The 26,597-nt window shown below is 41.0% G+C and overlaps 1 long non-coding RNA gene and 1 pseudogene across 3 annotated transcripts in view; one reads left to right on the top strand and one right to left on the bottom strand.

Annotated features, from left to right (window-relative positions):
• LOC118940097 (uncharacterized) overlaps positions 1-8,111 on the top strand; it is a 35,950-nt gene extending 27,839 nt beyond the window's left edge. For both annotated transcript variants that reach the window (XR_016487769.1, XR_016487768.1), the window contains exons 2-3: positions 50-115; positions 364-8,111. This is a non-coding gene — a long non-coding RNA (uncharacterized LOC118940097). The remainder of the gene's footprint in view (positions 1-49; positions 116-363) is intronic.
• Positions 8,112-18,308: 10,197 nt separating this feature from the next.
• LOC110493765 (transmembrane protein 121 pseudogene) lies at positions 18,309-21,616 on the bottom strand (annotated as a pseudogene). Its single transcript, XR_016487644.1, has one exon. The product of XR_016487644.1 is annotated as a transmembrane protein 121 pseudogene (transcript).
• Between the last annotated feature and the right edge of the window lie 4,981 nt (positions 21,617-26,597).

Raw genomic sequence — 26,597 nt, forward strand, 5'->3', positions numbered from 1 at the left:
TTGTTGATTGCCGATAAGATTATTACTTCCTTTTTCTTTATTTTTTTAGGGGGTAGATCTGTCATGGTTCCACCTGTCACCAGAGGGCGGCAGAGACCGTCCTAACGACACTCAGGTGTGTCCTATTTGCTCATTATGATTTCCCTGTTAAAAGAGGTGTTTTCTGTTGTTTGTCACTGGTGTTTGAATTATGTGCCGTGTGTGTTAGTCTCCTGAGTGAGTTTTCAAGACTTCGTGTTTGTTGTTTTTCCAGTGTTGCTGTGATCCTTCCATTACTATTTCTCAGTATTATGTTTATCCTTAACCACTGATTCCTTGTCTGGTCTCTTCTCTGCACCTGGGCCCAACCTCACCATGTCACAGCAAGCTTCAGCCTACAACATGGACCCAGCAGAGATCACCCAGATCAAGAATGTTGTAACCCACCAAGGAGCACTGCTGGGGCGGCAGCAAGAACAACTCTTCCAGATATCAGATCCCCTCCGGGCGCTTACCGACTCCCTCCAACCAAGGTCCAACCCCAACCCAGGAGGAGCCAATGCCCAAGTTTCATCACCCAGTGCTTAAGGCGTTGTTGTAGTTCCACCAGGGAACCTGCACTGGGAACCCAAGATCCCAGCCCTTGAGTGGTATGACATGCCCAGAGCTGACGGGAAACAAAAGGGCTTGCCAGGACAAGGGGAGACCCTGACGAGCTGTGCAGTCACCCCCGGCTACCCAGTCACCATCTCACTACCTGCAACCCTCCACTGGGACAACCGTCAGCACCAGATTCAAGCCTTCGTGGACTCCGGATAATTTTAATTGATCAATACTTCACCAGAGAATTACAAATCCCATGTGTGAAATGTCCCATCCCTCTGCAGATTCAAGCCCTCGATGGATGCACCATAAGGATCCGTCCAGGAATAACAGACCAAGCCTCCGGGAGGCCTTCAGTAAGAGGCAAGCCACCACTCTCCCTCCTCATCATCCATACGACTGCGCCATAGAACTCCTCAGGATCTCATTACGGTATCTCTGAGCAGTCAAATTGCCATTGATAAATTGCAATTAGGTTTGTTGTCTGTAGCTTATGCAGGCCCATACCATAACCCCACAGCCACCATGGACACTGTTTCAATGTTGACATCAGCAAATCACTCACCCACACAGCGCCATACAAGTGATCTGCAGTTGTGAGGCTGGTTGAAAATACTGACAAATTCTCTAAAATGGCTTACGGTAGAGAAAGTAACATGAAATTATCTGGCAACAGGTCTGGTGGGAATGTGGCATTGTGTTGATAAAAATGTACTTTTCAGAATGGGTTTTTATTGTCCCCAGCACAAGGTGCACCTGTGTAAGGATCATGCTTTATAATCAGCTTCTTGATATGCCACATCTGTCAGGTGGATGGATTATCTTGGCAAATGAGAAATGCTCACTAACAGGGATGTGCACAAATTTGTTTACAACATTCACATTTGAGCGGAATAAGCTTTTTCTGCATATGAAACATTTCTGGGATCTTTAACAGTGGCAAGAAAAAGTATGTGAGCCCTTCGGAATTACCTGGATTTCTGCATAAATTGTAAATAAAATTTGATCTGATCTTCATCTGAGTCACAACAATAGAAAAACAAAGTGTGCTTAAACTAATAGCACACCAATTACTGTATTTTTCTTATCTGTAGTGAATACATACATAATTTAAACATTCAGTGTAGGTTGGAAAAAGTATGTGAACACGTAGCCTAATCACTTCTCCAAAAACTAATTGGAGTCAGGAGTCAGCTAACCTGGAGTCCAATCAATGAGACGAGATTGGAGATGTTGTTGAGAGCTGCATTGCCCTATAAAAAACACTCACAAAATTTGAGTTTGCTATTCACAAGAATCATTGCCTGATGTGAACCATGCCTCGGAAAAAAAAAGAGCTCTCAGAATACCTCAGATTAAGAATTGCTTACTTGCACGAAGCTGGAAAGAGTTACTAAAGTATCTCTAAAAGTCTTGATGTTCATCAGCCCACGGTAAGACAAATTGTCTACCAAAAAGCACTGTTGCTACTCTCCTTAGGAGTGGCCGTCCTGCAAAGATGACTGCAAGAGCACAGTGCAGAATGCTCAATAAGGTTAAGAAGAATCCTAGAGTGTCAGCTAAGGACTTACAGAAATCTCTGGAACATGCTAACATCTCTGTTGACGAGTCTACGATATGTAAAACACTAAACAAGAATTGTGTTCATGGGAGGACACCACGGAAGAAGCCACTGCTGTCCAAAAAAAAACATTGCTACACACCTGAAGTTCACAAAAGAGCACCTGGATGTTCCACAGCGCTTCTGCCAAAATATTTTGTGGACAGATTAAACTAAAGTTGAGTTGTTTGGAAGGAACACACAACATTATGTGTGGAGAAAAAAAGGCACAGCACACCAACATCAAAACCTCATATCAACTGTAAAGTATTTTGGAGGGAGCATCATGGTTTGGGGCTGCTTTGCTGCCTCAGTGCCTGGACAGCTTGCTATCATTGACGGAAAAATGAATTCCCAAGTTTATTAAGACATTTTGCAGGAGGTGTAAGGCTATCTGTCTGCTAATTGAAGCTCAGCAGAAGTTGGGTGATACAACAGGACAACGACCCAAAACACTAAAGTAAATCAACAACAGAATGGCTTCAACAGAAGAAAATACTCCTTCTGGCCTTAACCCGATTGAGATGCTGCGGCATGACCTCAAGAGAGCAGTTCATACCAGACATCCCAAGAATATTGCTGAACTGAAACAGTTTTGTAAAGAGGAATGGCTCAAAATTCCTCCTGATCGGTGTGCAGGTCTGAACCTCAACTACAGAAAACATTTGGTTGAGTTAATTGCTGCCAAAGGAGGGTCAACCAGTTATTAAATCCAAGGGTTCACATACTTTTTCCACCCTGCACTGTGAATGTTTACACAGTGTGTTCAATAAAGACAAACGTATTGTTGTTTGTGTGTTATTAGTTTAAGCAAATTGTGTTTGTCCATTGTTGTGACCTAGATGAAGATCACATCAAATTTGATGACCAATTTATGCAGAAATCCAGGAATTTCCAAAGGGTTCACCTACTTTTTCTTGCCACTGTATTTCAGCTCATGAAACATGGGCCCAACACATTACATGTTGTTTGTTCAGTGTAGGTTGTAATATAATTGATCAATGTCTCAACCAAATATTGCCAAGTGTTTCACATTGGAATCATTTGGTGTGTCCAGCTGGTAGACTATTCAACTCAATCTGGGTATGAGTATAAGAAAACTCTGTGGTCTAAGGCACACATACACCCATTTATAGAAGAGGTGACCCTGCTAAGGGGTCTATTCATTTCAATGGGAATTTGGGCAGTAGTCGGTGAAACCTTAAGTGCATCAAAATACCCTTTTATAGTATACTTTAAATACATATGGTACATTTAAAAAATAAAATAATTCAATGCCTAATGTTTTTGGGGAAAATAAACAGTTTTGGGACTTTTTTGCTTTGTTAGTATTTGATACCTTAATAGTATGTAGTTGGAGTAGTTTATTATTATTATTATTATCATTATTATTATTATTATTATTATTATTATTATTACATGTACAGATGTAGGATCTTAATTTGTCAATTTTCTCACAGCAGGAAAATAATCCTGCAGTGACAGAAAATGTGGATTATAATTTCTGAACATTTTTGTAGGGGTTGATACATTTTTAGTTAGGGCAAATCAAGCCTGAAATTTTTAAGTGGTCATTACAAACTTTATAAACCTTTTAAAACCTTGAATATCTGTGATAGGCTGTACTTGGCAGCTAAAAGCTAGAAGCTGAACAGCACATACAAGTAAACAAAAAAAAATATTAAAAAATATTAAATACTAGAAAATGACATTTCCTAAAGAAAATGTGTGCTTGCTAGTTTTGAAGTATTTATGGTTGTGAAATAGTAGTGTTAGTGACTGCAGTAGTAATGGTAGGAATAGGGTTGTCATAGGCTACGGGTTAGTTAAAGTGAAATATTTGGGGGTGGTTTGTAGGTGTGGAGTTATTATAGTTGTTTAATCTGGGCTAGTACAGTAGGCAGGAGTGAGTACTATAGCATCATAATGGGTATCTTCAACCTAGCATAAGCCATAAAATGTGTTTTTATATCTCAAAATAATTTTGTTTAGACTGTTGAAACCTGCATTCCTATATTGAAATGAATTGGGATAAGACAAGCTTCCTATCCAGGGTGACAGGTAGCCTCGCAGTTTGAAAGGGCGAGCAAGCAACCGGAGAGTTGCCAGTTCAAATCCTGGGTCTGATGGGAAAAATCTGTAAGTGAGCTGCCTGCTGTTGTGCCCTTGAACAAGGCACTTAACCCTCACAACAATTGTTCCACGGACACCCAGTGTAGCAGCCCCCTGCTCCAACCTCTCCTTGTCTGTCTCTGTCTGAACTTCAGTAGAGTGAAAGGGGGAGTTTAGTAGAGGGTGATGGCAGAGGGTGTAACATGGCAAACTCCATCTCTCCTGTTGATTAGCATTATGGTTCAGACTTGGACCAGAATTATTTAGATTCATTTATTCCTAATTGAGGTAGTCAAATACTGTTCTTACAACAATAGGTTTTTATAAGGCAGTCACTTATAATTGAGATCTTCATTGAAAAGGTTTTTTACAAATATATTTTCCATAAAGCATTTCTAAAACTAACTTTAATCCACATATTTTTGGGTGAGGAGTAGACCAGAATGGAATCAGCTATCCCCTCTGATGTAATTGCTAACATTACTTCAATCATGTAATGCTCAATGAGTGAATAGGTGTGGAGTCAGGCGCAGAGAGCAAAGGATGCGGGAAAAACACGCTTTAATGTCCAGAATAAATCACAGGAACAAAAATAGTATACCAAACCAGGTAATACTACAGAACAAAAGTAACCTATAGTGAAAAATAAAAGGACAGCGAGAAACCCAAATGAAAACACTAACCACTCTAACACATACAGATGAACAAGCCCGCACAAACAGAAGCGGGCTGAACGAACTTAAATAACCCCACCCTAACAACCAAACAAGAAACAGGTGAAACCAATTAGACAAAACCAAACGAACACAGAACAAAGGATCGGTGGCAGCTAGTAGACCGGCGACGACGACCGCCGAGCGCCACACGAACAAGAAGGGGAGTCACCTTCGGTAATATTCGTGACAAATCAATCCATCATCCACCTATCAATGATTGACACTTTGGTACTGAGAAGAACTCATCCACATTCTGAAGAATATATGGTTTATTCATAAATATATACAGTACTTTGTCCTGATATTTTAAGTCCTGATACAGGATAAATTATTGGTCAAGTTAGTGGATAAATAATGATGATCAGAATTTATGGTAGCAATGTTGTATGGTTGACACAGTGTATGTGATCCTCCAATAAAGTATCAAGACTTACACATGTTTAGTAGTGTCTTAGAGTTACCACTAGACCACAGGCTCTGCTCTGGTTTGTCTTCTAACATTGCAATACAGTCAATTGAGTTTTAATATCAAGGTCGCAAGGCTTTAACATTAAGTTGACTAGAACTTCCAGAATTTGGTTAAAAGGAGGATGTTAGCGAAACGATTCTGTCAGAAACGTCTTGATTCTGCCTTTTGAAATGTAAAGCTAATGAAATGTTATGCATATACAAACTCTTTTTGGGTAACAAGCCATGTTCTTATTAAATTGTTAGGTTAGGACAGGATACAACATTAGAACAAAATGGAAACAGGTAATAGCATTTTCCAGCTTTGATACCACTTTATTGCATCTTTCATAAAAAAAAATGTGAAATTGCAGAGTTGCCGATACTTGCAATAAGGTAATTGTCTTTCTTGTAAATGGTAACTACTGGTAATTACAATGAATATTATACACATGTTATTACCCAATTAGAAGGAATGTACTACCACAATTTGTTACCACAAAATCCATACTTTGAAGGAATAATTCTTAGTGTATTAAATGCACTACAAGCTCAATGTGAATTGAGTACCACAGTATGAATCATAGTACCCATAAAACTTAACAGTAGAACTCAGAAATGGTTCCAATCGTTTTTTTCACCATACATTTTTGAGCTGGGGATTTTAGAACTACTTCATATAAGGTCTGTGTTTCATGTAGGCTTAACCTGTCGTGATGTTTTGATAACCGCAAAAATCTCTCTCGGACAAGCTAACTTTCATTAATACATTCACCTGTAATTACCCCCCAAAACGAAATGCTAATTAGCCACTAATGTGTCTATCATACAGAACTATACATCTTGTTGCAAGCTTTGACATGTAGCTAGCTCGCTAGGTAAACAATGAACCTAGCTGGGTAAACAACGTGAAAGATCATACACGTCACATAACGTTAGCTAGCGAGCCAGCCAGCTAACTTTAGCTGGTTAAACAACAATGAACATAGTGCCAAATCATGTCGTTACTACCCTGCATGAATCTGCTGGGAGCTAACCAACCAGGTTCAATGTTAGCTAGGTAACATTACGCTCTAACTAGACAAGCGAACAACTCTGGAATATGAATAATAACATCATACACGTAATGTTAGCTAGGGAGCCAGCCGGCTAAAGCTAGCTAGCTAACAGTACACTTTAGCTTAACCTCTTATGGCTGCATCCATTGTTCTCAATTTCCGCCTGAAGACATAGCCCAATCTAACTGCCTGTAGCTCAGCCCCAGAGGCAAGGATATGCATATTCTTGGTATCATTTGAATGGAAACATTCTGAAGTTTGTGGAAATGTTAATGTGAATGTAGGAGAATATAACACAGTAGATCTGGTGTAAGAAAAGAGAAAGAAAGAGCATACGTTTTCTGTTTTTTATTGTTGTAGCATCATCTTTCACATGTACTAGAATAGCCACACAGTCAGATAGGATGCTGGAGATCATTTTGAGGGATAACACAAGGGGGCATCTGTAGGTGTGCAAAGTTTCAGACTGATAACTTCAGGAATGGTGAGCTACATGACATTTAGCATGAAGTCACCCAGGTGTCCCACACAAGTTGCCCAAATGTACCAAAGTGGCCGAATTGGTGAAATGACCTATAACTATATACAACAGTGCAAATAACTATAAACAACATATCAAAAAGCAATTCTAACACACTCAAAAAATATATAAAAATTTTACAAATATTAGAAAATTAAAAATATATATAAAAAAAAAAAAAACAGTAGAAGTCCTCTACACAATATTTTCTCTTTCTGATGTAAAGCAGAGGCAAACTGAACAAGTGGTGCAGATCATGCGACACAGAACACAACGATGCCTCCATGCTGTGCCCTTTTGGCACTGAGGGACAATCATGTCTGCAGTAATGAACTGTGGCATATGAACACCACTGGAGGCAGGAGTAGAGGGGGCAAAGGTAGAGCGGGCAGCTTGGCACCGGGGGCTCCCAGTCGGAGTTGCTATCACTGTGGAAGAAAACATAAAAAAAAATATTTGTATTGTATGAGCCTTTTATCATCACATAAAATAAACAGATATGTATTGTATAGAGCAGAGGGAACAGTCACTAAGGTGAAGTGCTGTTCCATTCAACTCCGGCCATTGTTGTGGGCCTGCCCTCCCCGGAACAGCACCCAATGGCTATTTCATATGGAAATGGAGAGGAGTAGCAGGCGTAGTGGCCATGTGTGTGTTTGCTGTTCTACTCCATTCCATTTGAATAAAAAAATGAAAAATATTTGTCACGCCCTGGTCTTAGTATTTTGTGTTTTCTTTATTCCTTTGGTCAGGCCAGAGTGTGACATGGGTTTTGTGTGTGTGGTGTGTTTTGTCTTGGGGTTTTTGTTAGGTATTGGGTTTATATTATAGTAGGGGTTTCTAGCATAGTCTATGGCTGTCTGGAGTGGTTCTCAATCAGAGGCAGGTGTTTATCGTTGTCTCTGATTGGGAACCATATTTAGGCAGCCATATTCTTTGAGTGTTTCGTGGGTGATTGTTCCTGTCGCTGTGTTTGCACCAGATAGGACTGTTTAGGCTTTCACTGTTCTTGTTTTGTTTAGTTTAGTTTATTCATGTATAGTTTTTCTTCATTAAAAAAACATGAATAACAACCACGCTGCATTTTGGTCCGACTCTACTTCACCTAAAGAAAACCGTTACAATATATATATATATCTGACATGGAATATATATATATATATATATATATATATACAGTGCCTTGCGAAAGTATTCGGCCCCCTTGAACTTTGCGACCTTTTGCCACATTTCAGGCTTCAAACAAAAAGATATAAAACTGTATTTTTTGGTGAAGAATCAACAACAAGTGGGACACAATCATGAAGTCGAACGACATTTATTGGATATTTCAAACTTTTTTAACAAATCAAAAACTGAAAGATTGGGCGTGCAAAATTATTCAGCCCCTTTACTTTCAGTGCAGCAAACTCTCTCCAGAAGTTCAGTGAGGATCTCTGAATAATCCAATGTTGACCTAAATGACTAATGATGATAAATACAATCCACCTGTGTGTAATCAAGTCTCCGTATAAATGCACCTGCACTGTGATAGTCTCAGAGGTCCGTTAAAAGTGCAGAGAGCATCATGAAGAGCAAGGAACACACCAGGCAGATCCGAGATACTGTTGTGAAGAAGTTTAAAGCCGGATTTGGATACAAAAAGATTTCCCAAGCTTTAAACAGCCCAAGGAGCACTGTGCAAGCGATAATATTGAAATGGAAGGAGTATCAGACTACTGCAAATCTACCAAGACCTGGCCGTCCCTCTAAACTTTCAGCTCATACAAGGAGAAGACTGATCAGAGATGCAGCCAAGAGGCCCATGATCACTCTGGATGAACTGCAGAGATCTAAAGCTGATGTGGGAGACTCTGTCCATAGGACAACAATCAGTCGTATATTGCACAAATCTGGCCTTTATGGAAGAGTGGCAAGAAGAAAGCCATTTCTTAAAGATATCCATAAAAAGTGTTGTTTAAAGTTTGCCACAAGCCACCTGGGAGACACACCAAACATGTGGAAGAAGGTGCTCTGGTCAGATGAAACCAAAATTGAACTTTTTGGCTACAATGCAAAACGTTATGTTTGGCGTAAAAGCAACACAGCTGAACACACCATCCCCACTGTCAAACATGGTGGTGGCAGCATCATGGTTTGGCCCTGCTTTTCTTCAGCAGGGACAGGGAAGATGGTTAACATTGATGGGAAGATGGATGGAGCCAAATACAGGACCATTCTGGAAGAAAACCTGATGGAGTCTGCAAAAGACCTGAGACTGGGACGGAGATTTGTCTTCCAACAAGACAATGATCCAAAACATAAAGCAAAATCTACAATGGAATGGTTCAAAAATAAACATATCCAGGTGTTAGAATGGCCAAGTCAAAGTCCAGACCTGAATCCAATCGAGAATCTGTGGAAAGAACTGAAAACTGCTGTTCACAAATGCTCTCCATCCAACCTCACTGAGCTCGAGCTGTTTTGCAAGGAGGAATGGGAAAAAAATTCAGTCTCTCGATGTGCAAAACTGATAGAGACATACCCCAAGCGACTTACAGCTGTAATCGCAGCAAAAGGTGGCGCTACAAAGTATTAACTTAAGGGGGCTGAATAATTTTGCACGCCCAATTTTTCAGTTTTTGATTTGTTAAAAAAGTTTGAAATATCCAATAAATGTCGTTCCACTTCATGATTGTGTCCCACTTGTTGTTGATTCTTCACAAAAAAATACAGTTTTATATCTTTGTTTGAAGCCTGAAATGTGGCAAAAGGTCGCAAAGTTCAAGGGGGCCGAATACTTTCGCAAGGCACTTTATATACATGTCAGATATATAAATTTTAAATTTTTTCAAAAATATATATATCTGACGTGTGTGTGTGTGTATATATATATATATATATTCCATGTCAGATATTTATATTTTCAATTTTTTTATTCAAATTGCAAAAAACATTTGTAAAAGAAAAAAAAAAATATATATATATATATATATATATATATATATTTAGCAAAAATATATATACGTATTTATATTTCATAAAACGGCATTACCACTTACCCGTCCAGAAGTACGTCCTGTCCTTGCAGAAACAGATCCTCAGCTCCTGTTTGAATCATAACACTCAAAGATTCCTCAAACAAAAAATCTCTCACTTTCCCGGTCTTCTATAATCTGGTGCAAATCTGTATACTTAGACTTGGACTTTACTTTTCCTGATTTATTCGCCATGATGTCTTCAATGAAATCGTTGAAAAAACACTTAAATACTACTTTCCAAAATACTGCTGTGCGTAACAAGCGTCACTGCAACTACTCTGATGGTCAAGGCGAGAATGGAGTTCGTTACGCGTGCGTTTACAAACAAGGAATGGTGGTCCAACCCATAACCATCACATACTGGCGTTTACATCTGCTCATTGGCTATTTACCCAGCTAGATTTCAAGAAGATCAGTGGTCATTGGCAGAAATACATTCAATCAACGAAGCTTCGCTAAAATTATTGGTGCACAATGAAGTCATTGCTCGTTGTCTTCAAATCAGTTCACTTCGGTCAATACTCCCCGCAAAAAAAACAATGTTTGGCTGTGTTGCAATCCAGAGGTTTGCACTGAAACCAACCATGACTAGATAAACGATTGTTTACTGTGTGTTCCGTAAAAAGTTGATAAGAGATGGAATTTACGGCACAAACGGTTTACAAAATGTTTCGATTTAGGCTATAAAAATGGATTTTATCAAAGAAAACGGCACTTCATTTGATCACTGGGACTCTCAGGAAGAGAAATAAGAGCAAGATATCAGAATGTAAGTCATAATTTTATGTGTAAAAACTGTCACGGCGGAATTTTTTTGTTTGTTCTTGATCGCTCTTCTCAAACTAAAGCATGGTATTTGTTCTCTGTAATAGCTATTTTAAATCGGAAAACGTAGTTTGATTACCAAGATTCTAATCTGTTGAAGGATGTAAGACACTTGCATTTTCAAGAATGTTTAATGTTACGACGTTGTATTTTTAGTTTTCACTTTGAAATTTCACCTGATGTTGATCCCTGTACGGGGATCACAGCCATATTAAGACATGTAGTTAGCTAGCTAGATAAACAATGAACCTAGCTAGGTAAACAATGTGTAAGATCATACACATCACATCATAGTGATGAATCATGCTTCACCATCTGGCAGTCCGACGGACAAATCTGGGTTTGGCATATGCCAGGAGAACATTACCTGCCCCAATGCAACTGTAAAGTCTAATGGTCTGGGTCTGTTTTTCATGGTTCGGCCTAGGCCAATGAATGGAAATCTTAAAGCTAAAGCATACAATGACATTCTAGACGATTCTGTGCTTCCAACTTTGTGGCAACAGTTTGGGGAAGGCCCTGTTTCAGCATGACAATGCCCCCGTGCACAAAGTGAAATCCATAGAGAAATGGTTTGTTGAGATTGAACAGAGCCCTGACCTCCTCCCCATTGAACACCTTTGGGATGAATTGGATTGTAAACCCAGGCCTAATTGCCCAACATCAGGACCCGACCTCACTAATGCTCTTGTGGCGAAATGGAAGCAAGTCCTCGCAGCAATGTTCCAACCTTTAGGGGAAAGCCTTCCCAGAGGAGTGTAGGATGTTATAAAGGAGGGACCAACTCCATTTTAATGTCCATGATTTTGGAAGGAGATTTTTTACATACTCGTGTAGTGTAAGTAATATGCCAAACCTCAAGTTGAAACGGTCTAATTGCTTACTGTAGATCTTTACAAATTTATTTACAAATGTATTTTTACATCAAATTTACTTACAAAGTTGTAGTTTGTCCTAGTGTTGAATACAAAATTAATGAAATTATACATTTGCTATCATATTACAAGCCAAGAACAACCTGCAGTTTATTCAGCAGTCCATCCTATACCAAAGGTAACGGCAGAATGGAATGATATTAGTGCCAACAGAAAATTATTCTTAATTTAAAATTATACAAAATTCAAAACAAAATGGCAATTTTCCAGTCTGGTGACGCAACTTAGGAAATGGCTGCCCAGGTTTTCATACTGCGTATTGGTTGGGTATTCCCCCCCCCCCCCTAAATTCAAGTATTTACTCTGAGCATTATAATAACTTACGCAAAATGGAAAAGGGGAAAATAGGAAAAGGTCACAGAGCTACAACAACAGCCCGTAACAAGACAGCAGAAGATATAATCGTCGATCAACCTGAGATGGCTAATGCTAGCGCAAATAAGATAGCAGCAGGAAAAGAACCCTCATTTCGTGAGGTGATGAAGGAGGAATTGCGCGAGGCGCTCACAGGCGAGAGGAACTTTACGAGAGGAACTTCGAGAAGATGTAAGAAAATAACTAAATGAGTTCAAGAAGGACATTAACCAGAAACTTGAAGAAAACAAATTAGAACTTCACAGTATATCTACAAGAATGGGGGACGCAGAACAGCACATTGGGCACACAGACACATGGAGCTTCGCAGTCAAGGAAACACTTGAACAGTCACTGAAAAGCCAACACACACTACAGGCAAAAGAACAGTCACTGAAAAACTGAATTCGTTAAGATAAGAATAATAAGTTACCAAAACCGTTCACAGGAATGGATAACACTAGAGATCCCTTCAGTCTCCACAGAAAAATCTGTGTTTAGTTTCTTTGCCCCTAATTTGTGGGACAATATGCAGAGTTCACTGCAGCTAGATGTACTGGCGGCACTCAGGTAGTTTAAATTATTGATTGAGGACCTCTATGTAGTTGAATGTGATTGCTTTTATGAAATGTTTATTTTTGTTCATTGTGTGCTGAATTCTATTGTTTTATACACGTGCATGTTTTAATATTCTGTTTTTATTGTAATGTGGACAGGGCTCTCTTGTAAAATAGATTTTTAGTCTCAATGTGACTCCCTGTTTAAATAAAGGTTAAATAAAATAAAAAAATGTAAAGTGCGTGGACGGTTGGATACACAACAGATGAGAGACAACTGCAACAGATCGACGGCAAGGTGAGTAAATGTTAGCTATTCGCTAGCTAAGATAATAATTCATCAAACTACTATAAAAATATATATATAAAAAATACATAATGTAATGTACCGTAAAACTTCAATTAAATCACTGAACACCACAGGCGCTTATTAGAGACAGGCTTCTATTTGAGCCTGGCGTCTATTTGCTCATTTGCATAGTTCACTGTTTAATTCCAGCATTCACTTCCAGAATTTTTATAAAGGTCTTAATTTACTGCACTTATGTGTTGTCATTTACACATTGTGTCATGTTTCTTCTGTCTTAGTATGCCTCTATAAAAAAACGTCTTCTTGACAGAATAAATATTCTCCTCTTTGATTGTGCATTTTCATCAGTTCTTACTATCGCAATCGTACGATTTCTAAGGGTCTGTACTCGCAAAGTTGTTGACTGCTTTTGTTCTCGCCAGTTAGCTAGCAGTTGTCAGCTGTTAGCAGCAAATGGCTAGCAGTTTATTACTGAAGATAAAAACGGATGATTGCCAAAATTGTTTTTGTTGTCATTACTGAATTATTTAATGAAACAAATCAAACATTAAACCTCATAACCAATTCATGGTAATTCATGGTAACCTCAAAAAAAATAATTTAGACCTGGTGATTATTTTAAACCAGCGTTTATTTGCTGAAATATGTGCCAATGTCCGGCTAATAAAAGGGACAGGCGGCTTTTTGAGACTTTAAAAGGTTTCCATCAGCTAGCCAAGCTACATAGCCTGTAATGTTAACTGGTAATTGTTGTATAATTGTTGGTACGTTTTAGCTAACATTAGCTAACTAGCTAGCTAGTTAAAGTTTCTTTAACGTTAGCTAACTTTTGTTATTGAGAAATGTTAGTCCTCATTTAAACCCGTGATACACTCTCTCACTATCTCTTTCCATCCTCCTTCAGTCCCTGTCTTATTCTGCCCCTGTCCAGTTAAATTGTAGAGTTTGGGTGCTGTGAGAAACTCAGCCTGCCACGCCTGCTCCCGCTCTCCCTTTCTGGAGCTCGAGGGCGCCAGGCGGCCTTTCGTTACACACATATGTCACCATCATTACGCGCATCAGTGCTCATTGGACTCACCTGAACTCCTTCACGTTTTGATTGCCTTCCCTATATCTGTCTGTTTCATCCGTGTGTCAACATGATTGTCGTTTCCGTTTCCCCTGTCCAGACACGTATTCTGTTCCTGTCCATGGTTATTAAAAGTTCACTCCCTGTACCTGCTTCTCGTCTCCAGCGTCGATCTTTACAGAATGCTGACACCACTATACGAAGGATCAGGGAGGTTTTTGTGTTTTGTTTTGTTGGTGATGTCGGGTCCGGGTGCCGCAACCGATGGAACTGGGGGTGCCTCAGCTGGCTCGTCGGGCTTCCATGCTTTAGCTGGCTCGAGAGGTTTCCTTGCCCCGGTTGGGTTGGCAGGCTCCCATCCCACATCATGTCTCAGTCGTCTCGCCTGGCTCCTAAGCCTCAGCCGGCTCATCGGGCTCCAATCCCACGTCATGCCTCAGCCGGCCCATTAGGCTCCCACGCCCATGCCTCAGCCGGCCCATCAGGCTCCAACGCCTCAGCAGGCTCGTCGGGCTCCCACGCCCATGCCTCGGCCGGCCCATCAGGCTCCCACGCCCATGCCTCGGCCGGCCCGTTATTCATGTTCACTCCCTGTACCTGCTTCTCGTCTACAGCATTGATCTTTACACAGCCTCCACAAACAGGTGAGAGAGAGAGAGAGAGAGAGAGAGAGAGAGAGAGAGAGAGAGAGAGGCTAACTAATATTGCTCATGTTTGTGTGTCTAATGTATGTCTTTCACGCTGGTGTATTGGGACTGTCCTCTGTATTTCGGATTAAAGCAAGACAATGTGAAAAATAGCTCACTATGGATCTACAAATAGTTTAGCCTCTCTGAAGAATTTTGATGAATTTTCAGTGTGATTGTTGTGTCTTCTTTGTTATTTATCTTTTCCACTTGTAACTGAATGGTGAATTAATGTATTTACAGTGTGATTTTGTGTTCTGTTACACCTGTCCGCCATACTCACCCTCTCTATATTATCATAGTCACTGCAGCTAATAGCATAGCAAATACTACACTTTTACTTGATGATAATCAACACCAACAATCAATGTCATTTGAATTGTTAGTCTAAATGTAATCTTGTATGTTTCTCTTATGCTTAAGGTACTCCACTACCCGGCAATACGTGGATGAGTGCACAGCGCTCATTCAAAAGTACCCCTCGTTGAGACCAGACAGGGTGGGCATCATTGTGCCTACCCAGACCATAATGTGCTGGCTGGTATATGTTTTTCTCACATTGTTATTCCATCACACTTCCAGCAGTATAACAAGACCGTCTCTAATTATGCAACTGACTAGGTCTGCTCCCTTGACCTCGGTCCCAATGATCCGTCATGACAATCCTTATGTACCCTTTACAGTATGCAGCCGTTCTCATTGTATTTATTCTAATCTAGCTTCTTTATTAAGGTCTTTTTAAGGTCTCAATGTCACTGCGACCATTTTGATCCTTCCCTACCTCCTCAAAGAAGATCCAAGTTGGCTGACAGTGTGTTAAGTTCCCATGAACTACCGCACCAATAGAGGGGAATCCCTCTAAGCCACATCCAACTCTTCCTGGACAGAGATTAGCTACTCACTAAAGAGCAGGAGGACATCTCAATGGGATTGGGAGTGGCAATAGGGGTCCATTTTCCTTTTTAACATTGAGTATGCAGTATCAGGGAGAAGCACCCTGCGGTGCATTCAGAAATGTGTTGTGGCAATTGATGAGAGAGTTCAATTACAAACAAACGTTGAATGGCAAACTTTTTGCTGTAGAGGAGACCAGAGCACAAAGTAACACGAGGTCAGTTGTATCAGCCAAATGACTAAAATTAGAAACCACCTATAAAGGTGTTATTTGATGTGCTAATGCTTTGTTAGTTTCTATACATGATTGACCTGTGAAATATTCTCTACTGTACCTAAACATATCATTTGTGTCAGTAAGATGGGGTCTTTGGTTGGTATAGTTGATGACAATAATTACTGTTGTATTTTTAGTATAGGCTCCTATCTTGTTGTCGACACACATCAAATATGAACGGCCGTCAACGGTTGACATCGTACTTCATTTATTGATTGCATGTTTGGTTTTCTGTGACTTTCAAAGTCAATAAAATGTATGTGTGACTTTACAAGTGTGCTAATCAATGTTATTTTGTTATTATTATTGTTAATAGTATGATTGTTATTATTATTGTTGTTGTTATTATGACTAATATTCAGAATATAATAAATGGGACATGGAAGATTCGTCAGGGAAAAGGTTCCTGGAAGCACTTTTTGGGGTTCCGCTGGTGCCAACTTGATGATAGTGCTGGAGTTATGCGTGGCCACAGAGTTGTGGGTGAACAGGGAGTACAGGAGGGGGCTAAGCACACACTCCTGAGGGACCCCATGTTGAGTGTCAGTGTGGCGTAGGTGTTGTTGCCTACCCTCACCACCTGGGGTTGGCCTGTCAGTAAGTCCAGGATCCAGTTGCAGAAGGTGTTCGGTCCCAGGGTCCCGAGCTTGGTGACGAGCTTGAAGGGGACTACAGATAAAGACTCTTAATTTAATCACTCTGTTGTTGCTGAGAATTTTCCTGCACCACAGGATTTACATAAATTAATGAACGCTGAGCTATAGTCAATGAACAGCATTCTCACATAAGTATTCCTCATAGGTATAGGATGTTTGACTGCAGTGATGTGTGCGTCTTTTGGACAAACATCAGTTTTTGCAGTGAAGTCATGGGTCAAAAGAAAAACTTGCAGAAAAATACTTTAATTTCCTTGGTGATGAAGAGGATGATGACATTTGTTATTTCCATTGTCTGCAGGTGATTTTGACGCAGGCGAGTGTGGCACGCTGTGCTGTGATGTAACGTGTGCAAAAAAAATACTGCATCTGTATTTGTGCATATATAAAATACGTGTGTGAGTATGGGTCAGAATTTGACCCATCGGAGGACCTTAAGACCACTGCACTCTATATTAACTGCAGTCCACAATTAAGTTGTATTAATGGTTGATGTGCTTTCAATGAATTCCATTTCACTTACCCATTCCTTATAGACAACCTGAGCAACAGACACCTCCTAAAACATGAATACCTGCCCAGCGGCAGTGTACATTGTGTCCTTGATCATATTTAAATGAAGTTTATTGTATTTTATTATTTTCCCTTAGGGTCCAAAAAGTGAGGAATAAATTGTGAGGTGGAATATTTCGTTTGAACATTGCCTGCATACTGTAGTACTTACTCTATAAATAATGTGCTTTTAAGGGTTCAAAGCCTAACCGTAAATGAAGAGTGCTGATGTAAAGGCATTGTAAAACAATATCAGAGAACAATACAGAAGGAAATATAATGATCTAGCTAGCGACAGTTAAATAATCGTTAACTAATCTTCCTCGTACTGCAGATATCACAGTCATCATAAGATATTTGGTAGCCATGGATACCACACCAATTATGCAGCATGGTGTTTCTGAGAAAACTGTCAACAGAATTGTGATATTGTGTATTAGTTGCATTTCTCAAACATAGAGCTCATACTGTGAGTCGGAATATATTCTCTACCAACACTGAATGCAGAGGCGTCATGCCCTTATCTTTTGAGGGAGCACTGATTGCCAAATTCAATGTCTTTGGGTTAATTATGCACTTGATATAGTTTTCCATATGTATACTGAAATTGTACTTTTGAAAAAGGTCAACGCATCTTCCGAGGGTGACTGGAGGAAGTGAAGAGAACAGCCATGCCTCAATTGTTTTTTTTAAATATGTAGTTTTCACAGGACAGAAGTTGTCTTGTGATTTCTCTGTCTGAACACGAATGTGTGTAGAATATCTCTCTTTCATTAAAGCGTCTTCTTTCAAAACAAATACCTGTCTTTGCAATAATACACGTACAGCTTCCACGCACCGCTTCAAAAGCGCATGTCAGAACAAGTCAGCAGACGTCTCTCCTTTTCATATTCAGTACATATTTGATAAAGGCCTATTTTCAGAGACACATATTCCAGTCGCATGAAAGTATTTCCTTCAATCTTATTTTGTTGACCACAGTGAACAGTAAGAAATCGTCTAAGAAAAAAGCCAACTTTTCTTCGCAAAATTATTGGAAAATAAATGCTTTAAATTGCTCTTTTTTTCTTTTAAAGCTCTTCAGTGTTACGCATATCACTTAATCGAATGCAAAATACATAACAACCACAACCTGAACTCTTTCGATACAGGGCTCATTTATCAAAGACAAGTCATTCAATACAAAATGGTTGACATTGACGCTCAAACAGCATTAGAACGAAAACAGTTTGGAAAGGAGGGCCGGTCAGAGTGAAGGTACTCTACTGTTCATTGAACGGCCTCTTCACAATACTAAAATAAACAATAAACACAGCAATGGTCAGTAAAGTGTGCGGAATATCTTTCATTTACTGTATCCAGCACCTCACATTAATATTTGTAGGTAGTTTTACAGGTGCACAAAGAGACAACAAATCATCCCCAAATTAAAAGGTACATCATACTTTGTTCTGCACAATATCTTATACAAGTATAAGTATCCCTTTAATCTTTCATTTTAGTTTTTTGTTCTTCATTAGATCATCCTTATTGGGAGGGGCACATTCACTTCTTCCTAAAGTAATTTCCTCCCTGGTCCAAGGAAATGGTTGTGACCCTACTTGTCGTGACCCTACGCTGCTTCCTTGTGTCAACTGTTCTGGTGACACTTTACTAAAACCCTGCAGGCATCATGCTTAGTAACTTGCTATACGCATGAATGTGTATTTTATATTGTCCTATAATAAAGCTCATAATGTGTTAGGTATCTTTATTATTTTCTCACCCAGACCTGTGTCACGTTTGCTCAACCTCTGTGTCACTCACACACACCATCTCTTCGGGAAACGTTGTGAAGTCTTGAATCACTACTTGGGGTGGCATGGGCATCGGCATCGGCACAGGCATAGTCACTTTTGGGCCGTGGACAATGCAATTCTTCTGCATCTCTACCCCAAGGGCGGGCGACGGGACCTCGCCGAGATGCCTCCGATACTGGACAAAACTGCAAGTCTTGAGAACAATGGCGATCACATTTTTACCCATCAGTATCCCAGACACCCTGGAGTCCCTATAGAAGATCATGTTCCCACCACGAATGAAGAGAGTGATAATGTTAATAGTCACCAGGCTGAGAATCGGATAGAGCATCATCTTATGGGGCACGATGTTCACCCCTTGCATGCTGATCTCGCTCAGCGACACGCACGGGAGCACCAGCAGCAGGATGTAGCAGTAGAAGAACATGAGTCCCTCCACCCATAGGGGGAGCCCTCTCCTCTGAGGCTCCCATAGGTTGGCCTGCACGTCCAGGACATCGAGCAAGTCCACCACCACCCAGAAGAGTCGACACCGGATCTCCTCCTTCTTCTTCTGCGGCCGCACGTACTCCATGTGGTCGATGGCCACCAACGTGATGTAGACCACGGGCACGCAAATGGACAGAAGCAATGTCAGCGCTTTCCGTGCCACCCCGTCCGCGCCGCCGCTGCCAGTCCAACCGTCCAAACTTCTCCCCTTTCCGTCCTCGGCCTTGTAGTTCTGGTAGACGAAGTAGACCTTGATCTCCAGGACAAAGACGTAGAAGAACCATAGGATCATGGCGTAGCCACGCTTGGAGGTCCGCACCTCAGAACCCACCCACACAGCCACGTAGCGTAGGACGATGAGGAAGCAGATGTCCCCCACGAGGACCATGATGCACACGCCGATCTTCCTGGGCCCCTGGTTCTGCTCCACCAAGTAGGCGTCCATCAGTGCCATGCTGCCCATGATCAAGACGGCCGACAAGCACACATGAAGCTTGTTGGCGGGTGGTGGCGGCACCATACTGACCAGGTGGTGAACGTCCAGGAAAAAAGGGAAACCAAGATCCAAGACAAAAGACGAAACAAAGGTCAAACAAAAATGAAGTTCCAAGAAAAAGATATAGGTCCAAGAAAAAAAGAGTTAAGAAATAAATCAAATAAAAAATAAATGAAAGTTGTGGGTCAAAGCAAAAACCTGGGTTCAAAGAAGGTTAGGTATTATAATACATTTGTGGTAACTGTCTCTGTTCATCAGCTCATTTTAGTCCTGTTGGTTGAATCAGGTATATACCACCATTTGGTTCAGATAGTTGAAGTCCCATCAGATGACTGTTTGTACAAAGTCAGGTCCACTTGCATGACCTGCCATCAGTTCCCCCAAAATACCCTCATAAATATGAATAGTTATCCTTCAACCTCTATTCAGTACTCAGCAAGCAGGGAAACAGTCAAGCAGAGTACATTTGAAACTGCATTGCTGCCTAGGGATCCTAATAAAAATCTAAATATAATATTTTTTAGCCCTAACTGTATAACTCTACACTCTAAACACAATGCCTCCACGTCATCGATTTGTCGTCCTTTAGTGTCTGCAGTAACTGGGAATGTCTCTTTTATTACTTTAATGTTCTTGTAATTCTGTCAGTGGTTGATATCATGTTAGATGTTGGACATTGTAGATAAATTGCCGCATAAAAAATTCTCCTGGAGCTCTTCCGAGCAGTAACAAAAAGCGCAATGGATTCAGCAATGCACTTACACTTACGTCTCCAGTCATAATCAATCATAATGATTCGCAGCATTACATTTCCGGTTTGATGCCAATGTGGAATTGCCAACCCCAGCACTAATTCCATGCCGTGGCATGGAGTGAAAAAACATGATGGATAGGGTTCATTATGTGAGTATTGGTTATCCACTGCAACAAATGATAGGTTTCGTCTCCATTGTAATCCTCACACGTTCCCAACACTGTGATATTCCCAATATATTGTGTTGACAAAAGGAAACGGACAACTGCAATTCCAACGTTCTCTTTCTGTTGACCCACAAAATCATCCCCCGTACACCCCTTTTGAGACATAGAAGGGAACAGGGACCTGTGTGTGCAACCTCAAAAGGAAAGGAGCTAGAAAAGTTTATCTTTGAAGTTGAATCCCTGGAAAAGAAGAAGCCTCTCGTCCTCTCGTCGTGCTCTCACTTCAAAGATGCTCTCTCCTTGACGACCGAAAGCTCCTAATGCGGAGATTCAGGTGGAACAATAAAAATGATGTGTCCCTTTGATCGACGATCCGTTCTAGGTGAGTGTCCTAGAATTTCCACCAGAGTGTGGTCAACCATCGAATGCCGGACGTGCCCCACTGCCCATTGAGACACACAGCCATCAACGAAAAGCCCCTTTTCACTCCTTTCTCATCTTCTTTCCCCCTCCGAAAAGGACCTGCGAATGGCCATCACATTGTCACAGCATTGTCAACTCTCGCAGTTTCAAATGTCCTTTAATGTGAAAATCTCTAAATATTTGCCCTCCTTGCTCCTACTTGAGGTGCTGTTTGTCTGTGCCTTCCCAAACTAGGTCTGCTGGAATCTCTTTTCGTCCCTCTCTTGCTTCTCTTCCTTCCCCCACTCGTGTGTGCTCAGCCGTTGGATGTCGAAGAGGCATGCTCAGAAAGCCACAGCTGCAGGAGGAGAGAGAGAGCGAGGGAAGGAGAGACAAGGATGTAAGGGAGCGATGGTGATGGTCATGTGTGAGCTGCCTCCTGCCATCAAGTTCTCTTCTCTTTTTTCATCCCTTCTTTTCCACTCCTGGCCCATGCACTTTAAATCCCTCCGTCCCTCTTCTTCAGAGTAACTGATCCCTGCTGTGAAGTCCACCCAACCCCTCAGATGTTGAGATCCTCCTTTTATCAGGGGAGGGCAAAGACGCTCGAGGGGGGGATTCAATGACATACAAATCACATACACACTCCACTGAGACGAGTAACACACACCCCCACACACACGCCAGTGTAATGAGTGATCCACACGTCCCCAGCAGCTCCCTGTGTGTGTGTGTGTGTGTGTGTGTGTGTGTGTGTGTGTGTGTGTGTGCGTGTGTGTGTGTGTGTGTGTGTGTGTGTGTGTGTGTGTGTGTGTGTGTGTGTGTGTGTGTGTGTGTGTGTGTGTGTGTGTGTGTGTGTGTGTGTGTGTGTGTGTATGTCATATAGTCATAGGTGTGTGTGTGTGTGTGTGTGTGTGTGTGTGTGTGTGTGTGTGTGTGTGTGTGTGTGTGTGTGTGTGTGTGTGTGCGTGCATGCGTATGTGTGTGAGAGGCGAAGGGGAAGGCTAAGCCTTGGCTGCTCTTTCAGAACCTTTGCACTGATTTCTTTAAGGGAACACTGAATCACAGTGGTGAGAGACGAGATACTCAGAGCACTTAATATACCACCATCCCTACAAAATGTGGGTGCAATTATACACAATTTAGAACAATAGCGATAGGGGAGCATAGAAATAGAGTCATCAATAACTTAGAAATAGAATCATGGAACATTAACATGACCATTTACTTAATTGAGGATACCTGTTCCAGCAATCCTATTTCTATGGCTGATAATTCATGTCGACTCATTACAAGCCTTTGCCTGAACCTCAACATCACAATCTCTCCTTTTGGACAGACAGGCTATTTCATAATTGATGAAAGACTCCTCTTTTCCAGAATTAACAGAGGTATCATCAAGCGTAAATAATAAATGGGCAAGAGGGAGGGCTAGCAGTGTGTGAAGGTGCTAGCTGCCTAGCTCCAGTGCTTCGCTAGGATAATTAAGCATGTAATAATAAATGGGCAAGAGGGAGGGCTAGCAGTGGGTGAAGGAGCTAGCTGCCTAGCCCCAGCGCTTCACTAGACTAATTAAGCATGTAGTAATAAATGGGGAAGGAGAGAGGGAGGGCTAGCACCACACTAGGACTTTGAGCCAGTGTGGGGGAGCCTTAGTCCCAGCGCTAGGCTACGCTAGGCTAATAAGGCATGTTTGATCGCTTGGCATAAATCCTAACATCAGACTGTTAAGACACCCCACAGGGGACAGGTTATGTGATGCATTACTCCCAAATATGAGCGCACAGGCTGGGGGCTTGAGTGTGGTTGGAGGGGGGTGTCAGTAAAGCCACCGCCACCGGCCATCAGTTTATTGGATTGCGTGTCATTGGCTCCAACCACTTTCCCTGTCGTGAATGCTTATATTACACTATCTAACCACCAGTGAAGCAGAGACAGCCTATCATCCATACCCACTGTAGTGATGCACTATCTGTATCCGAGAAGAAATGGAAAGTGTTTTCCACCATGTAGATACATGTGTTAATTGTGCTTTGTAGCCTCTCTCTCTCTCTCTCTCTCTCTGCAGGGAAATCATTTAGTCTCTTTCTGCCTTAACTGTAGTTTCCTTTTTCTAAGAAATACTCCCTGAAACCAGGATTGGTGTTTCACTGAGGTGACCACTTATTTTTCATTAGTATACTCTTAATTGTATCTCTTAAATGTTTTAATGGGTTGTTTAATCTGTCAATTTGAATGTACCATAACAATGAAATCATTTAAATGACTGATAAAAATAACACTTTGGTTCTATTACATGTTTTGTTATGACTTGTTTGGATATTATTATGGTTTCTCTCACTAGCGACATTATCACAGCCGAAACCACTTCAAAGTACACAATTATGTGTGATCAATGACTCTGTGAAAGCTTTCAGCAAGAGCTAAAGTGCTTTCTGACTTACAAATGTAATTATATTTTAACAGGGAAAGTGGGACTAGGGATATTAGGACATATCAAAAGGAATAACAGCTTGTTTGTATTTCCTTTCCAAGTGATTATAACGCCAATGTCGTATGCCGTTGGTTATTGCTATGGAAACTCCAAGGAGTGGCGTCTCAATTCCAATTGTGTCTAACTTCCTTTAATTGCAACTGGCACCAGACCCTTCCTTCTATTCAATGCTCAAAGTGCACAAAGTAGAGCTAACTCCATTACTGTAATGAAACAGGAGACGCAAATGCAAATTGTGAGGTTCTCAAATCATATTATCTCAGAGAGGCAATAAACTATGAGGGCGATATAACAGTTCCACAGCAGCCAACAACATGCATTACACATATGACTTCACCCTCCAATAAATTGAGAAAAAATACTTGGGATGATTTTGGATGATTTTGGAGTCTTCATGACTGTTTGATACAAGGGTGGAATTTCTGTTGCTCGCATAATTATATCAACAGAATTTAAGGTGTCGATTTGGGCAACAGTGCACTCAACACCATCCAAACACAACCTAATCTGATACCTGGTACAGCTCAAATGGCACATCATAAGTCTATGAATCATATCTTCCCAGTGACACCTTTTGTGAGTAGGGGTAGAATTGGAATGTGTCCAACACGTACCGTGTATGGAAATCATTTTGACATGCACAAATGTTTGTTTTTTTGTGACAATTACAATACTCAAGGTGACTTTTCCCAATTCCACCTGTTTGTGAGCATTAGGTTGTCTTATTGGCTGGGCAAACACTGGAAACTCACAACAGAGTAGTCACCTGTACCTTGTGGAGAGAAAGTACCTAAGAGTCCTAAAATGTCCACTGGGGCCAGCGATATTCTTAGCAACAGCTCAGCTACTGCTTGGCGCTGACCTATTTCTTCCTTTACCGTGAAAAATTGGTCCTGCCAGCTGGAGAGCTGTTACTGGTGCCTCATTGCCCCTCCATGTGGCTTACTTTTAAAGGCCCTGCCTGCCTCCAACCAAAAGCCCATTTTCCAGCTGGTGCGAGCCCGGGTCCCGTGCCACCAAGAGTAATGGCCATGGTCACGGTTGATCAGAAAAGCATACCGTATCCATCTGCCATGCTGTGGTCGTGGATGCTGACATAGCATCTAACATCTAGAAAATTGTGCTACGTGTTTTCTGTGATAAATATTTGTGTCTGCATGTGTTTGCATACATAAGAAGGATACGTGTCCTGTCAAATGTGTATGGGTGGTATAATCCACACGCTATTAGGCACCACGTGCCTAATTTGTTTATCTGGACTCGCATGAGCCACTCGGGGGCACAGAAGGCAGTCAGGAGCACAGAAGTAGAGAGCTGCAGCGGATACCCAGGCTGTGTCCCAAATGAAACCCTATTCCCTATGTAGGGCAGTACTTCTCACTGGGCCCGAAGGGAAAAGGGTGCTATTTGAGACGCAACCCCAGTGAACCCCATTGAGAGAGGCCGTCCATTACTGCCGATGGCCATTTATGTTTAAGGGCACTTCAAGTCCCATCGTAAATTTCTTCCCTTTGAAGAAGGGGGGAGGGGGGGTTCTTGGGAACATTGGTGGTTATTTATAACATGTAACCACTATCGTTCATGTCACCTTTTTCTTCACAGAAAAAACATGTTTAATGTAGCCTTCTGTACTACAGTTAATTACCGTATTGGATAGTGAGTCACATTTGCTTGACTATAGGAAATGTACCCTTTACATTTTATTAAAAAAATCCCTTTACATGTATGTTTTTGAACCGAAGAAAGAGGCCTACCAGCACAATTTCTGAGGCACATGGAAGAGAAATTATCATAGCTTTTTTGTGTGCAAAGAACAGCATGACCAAGCTTTGCAAGCCCATTTTGGTAAACACTGACTTACCAGCAGGCAGGGTTTTTCGAAGGCTTTGTTTTTCTTAATTGACAGATTGGCTTGACTCACAAATGTGCATGCATTACTTTGGGTCCATTGTTGGAACATACACATGTGAACAAGTCCATCTGTTGATGAGCATCAAACACAATCGGTGATACACAGCCACATACTGTACCTGTGTATTACCAAGCATTGTGTAGGTGTTTGTGCTGGCTAGTGCCAACAAGCCAATATTGCGATCCCATTATTATTTTGTTGTGATTAAGTGTAAAGTATTCATATGGATTAAAGGTGTTCATTCAAACATTCGAAGTTACTACGCTACAGAAATCAACATGCTCATTCGTAAATTGTACACTGAGTATATAAAACATTAAGAACACCTGCTCTTTGCAGAGACATAGACTGTCCGGGTGAGTCCAGGTGAAAGTTATGATCCCTTATTGATGTCACTTGTTGAATCCACTTCAATCAGTGTAGATGAAGGGGAGGAGCCAGGTTAAAAAGGATTTGAGACAATTGAGCCGTTAATTGTGTATGTGGCTATGAACGGGGTATGCTAGTAGGTGCCAGGCGCACTGGTTTGTGTCAAGAACTGCAAAACTTTCACGCTCAACAGTTTCCCCTGTGTATCAAGAATGGACATCCAGCCAACTTGGCACAACTGTGACACAATTAGTCATCAGAATCTTCATTTTTCATTTTAAAGACCACGTGAGTCAGTAATCAGACCAAGATTCCCAGACACCAGAAGTCTTTCAAATGTATCATCTGACCCACAAATTTGTTATTTTTAGACGTTTTAGATGGGATGGAAACATTAAAAAGTCATGAAAAAATGCTCTGGAAATGCAAACGGATGAATCAAATTAGCCCAATTTACTCCGCTATAGATATCCTCAGAAGCACACCCAAAACCAGTGTCTAGGTCCAAATATTCTTATAGCGTAGTTCTTTCCCTAGTTCCCTTT

This window comes from Oncorhynchus mykiss, chromosome 17 (assembly GCF_057628025.1).
Source record: "Oncorhynchus mykiss isolate SJ-2025 chromosome 17, ASM5762802v1, whole genome shotgun sequence".
NCBI classification, from domain to species: Eukaryota; Metazoa; Chordata; class Actinopteri; order Salmoniformes; family Salmonidae; genus Oncorhynchus; species Oncorhynchus mykiss.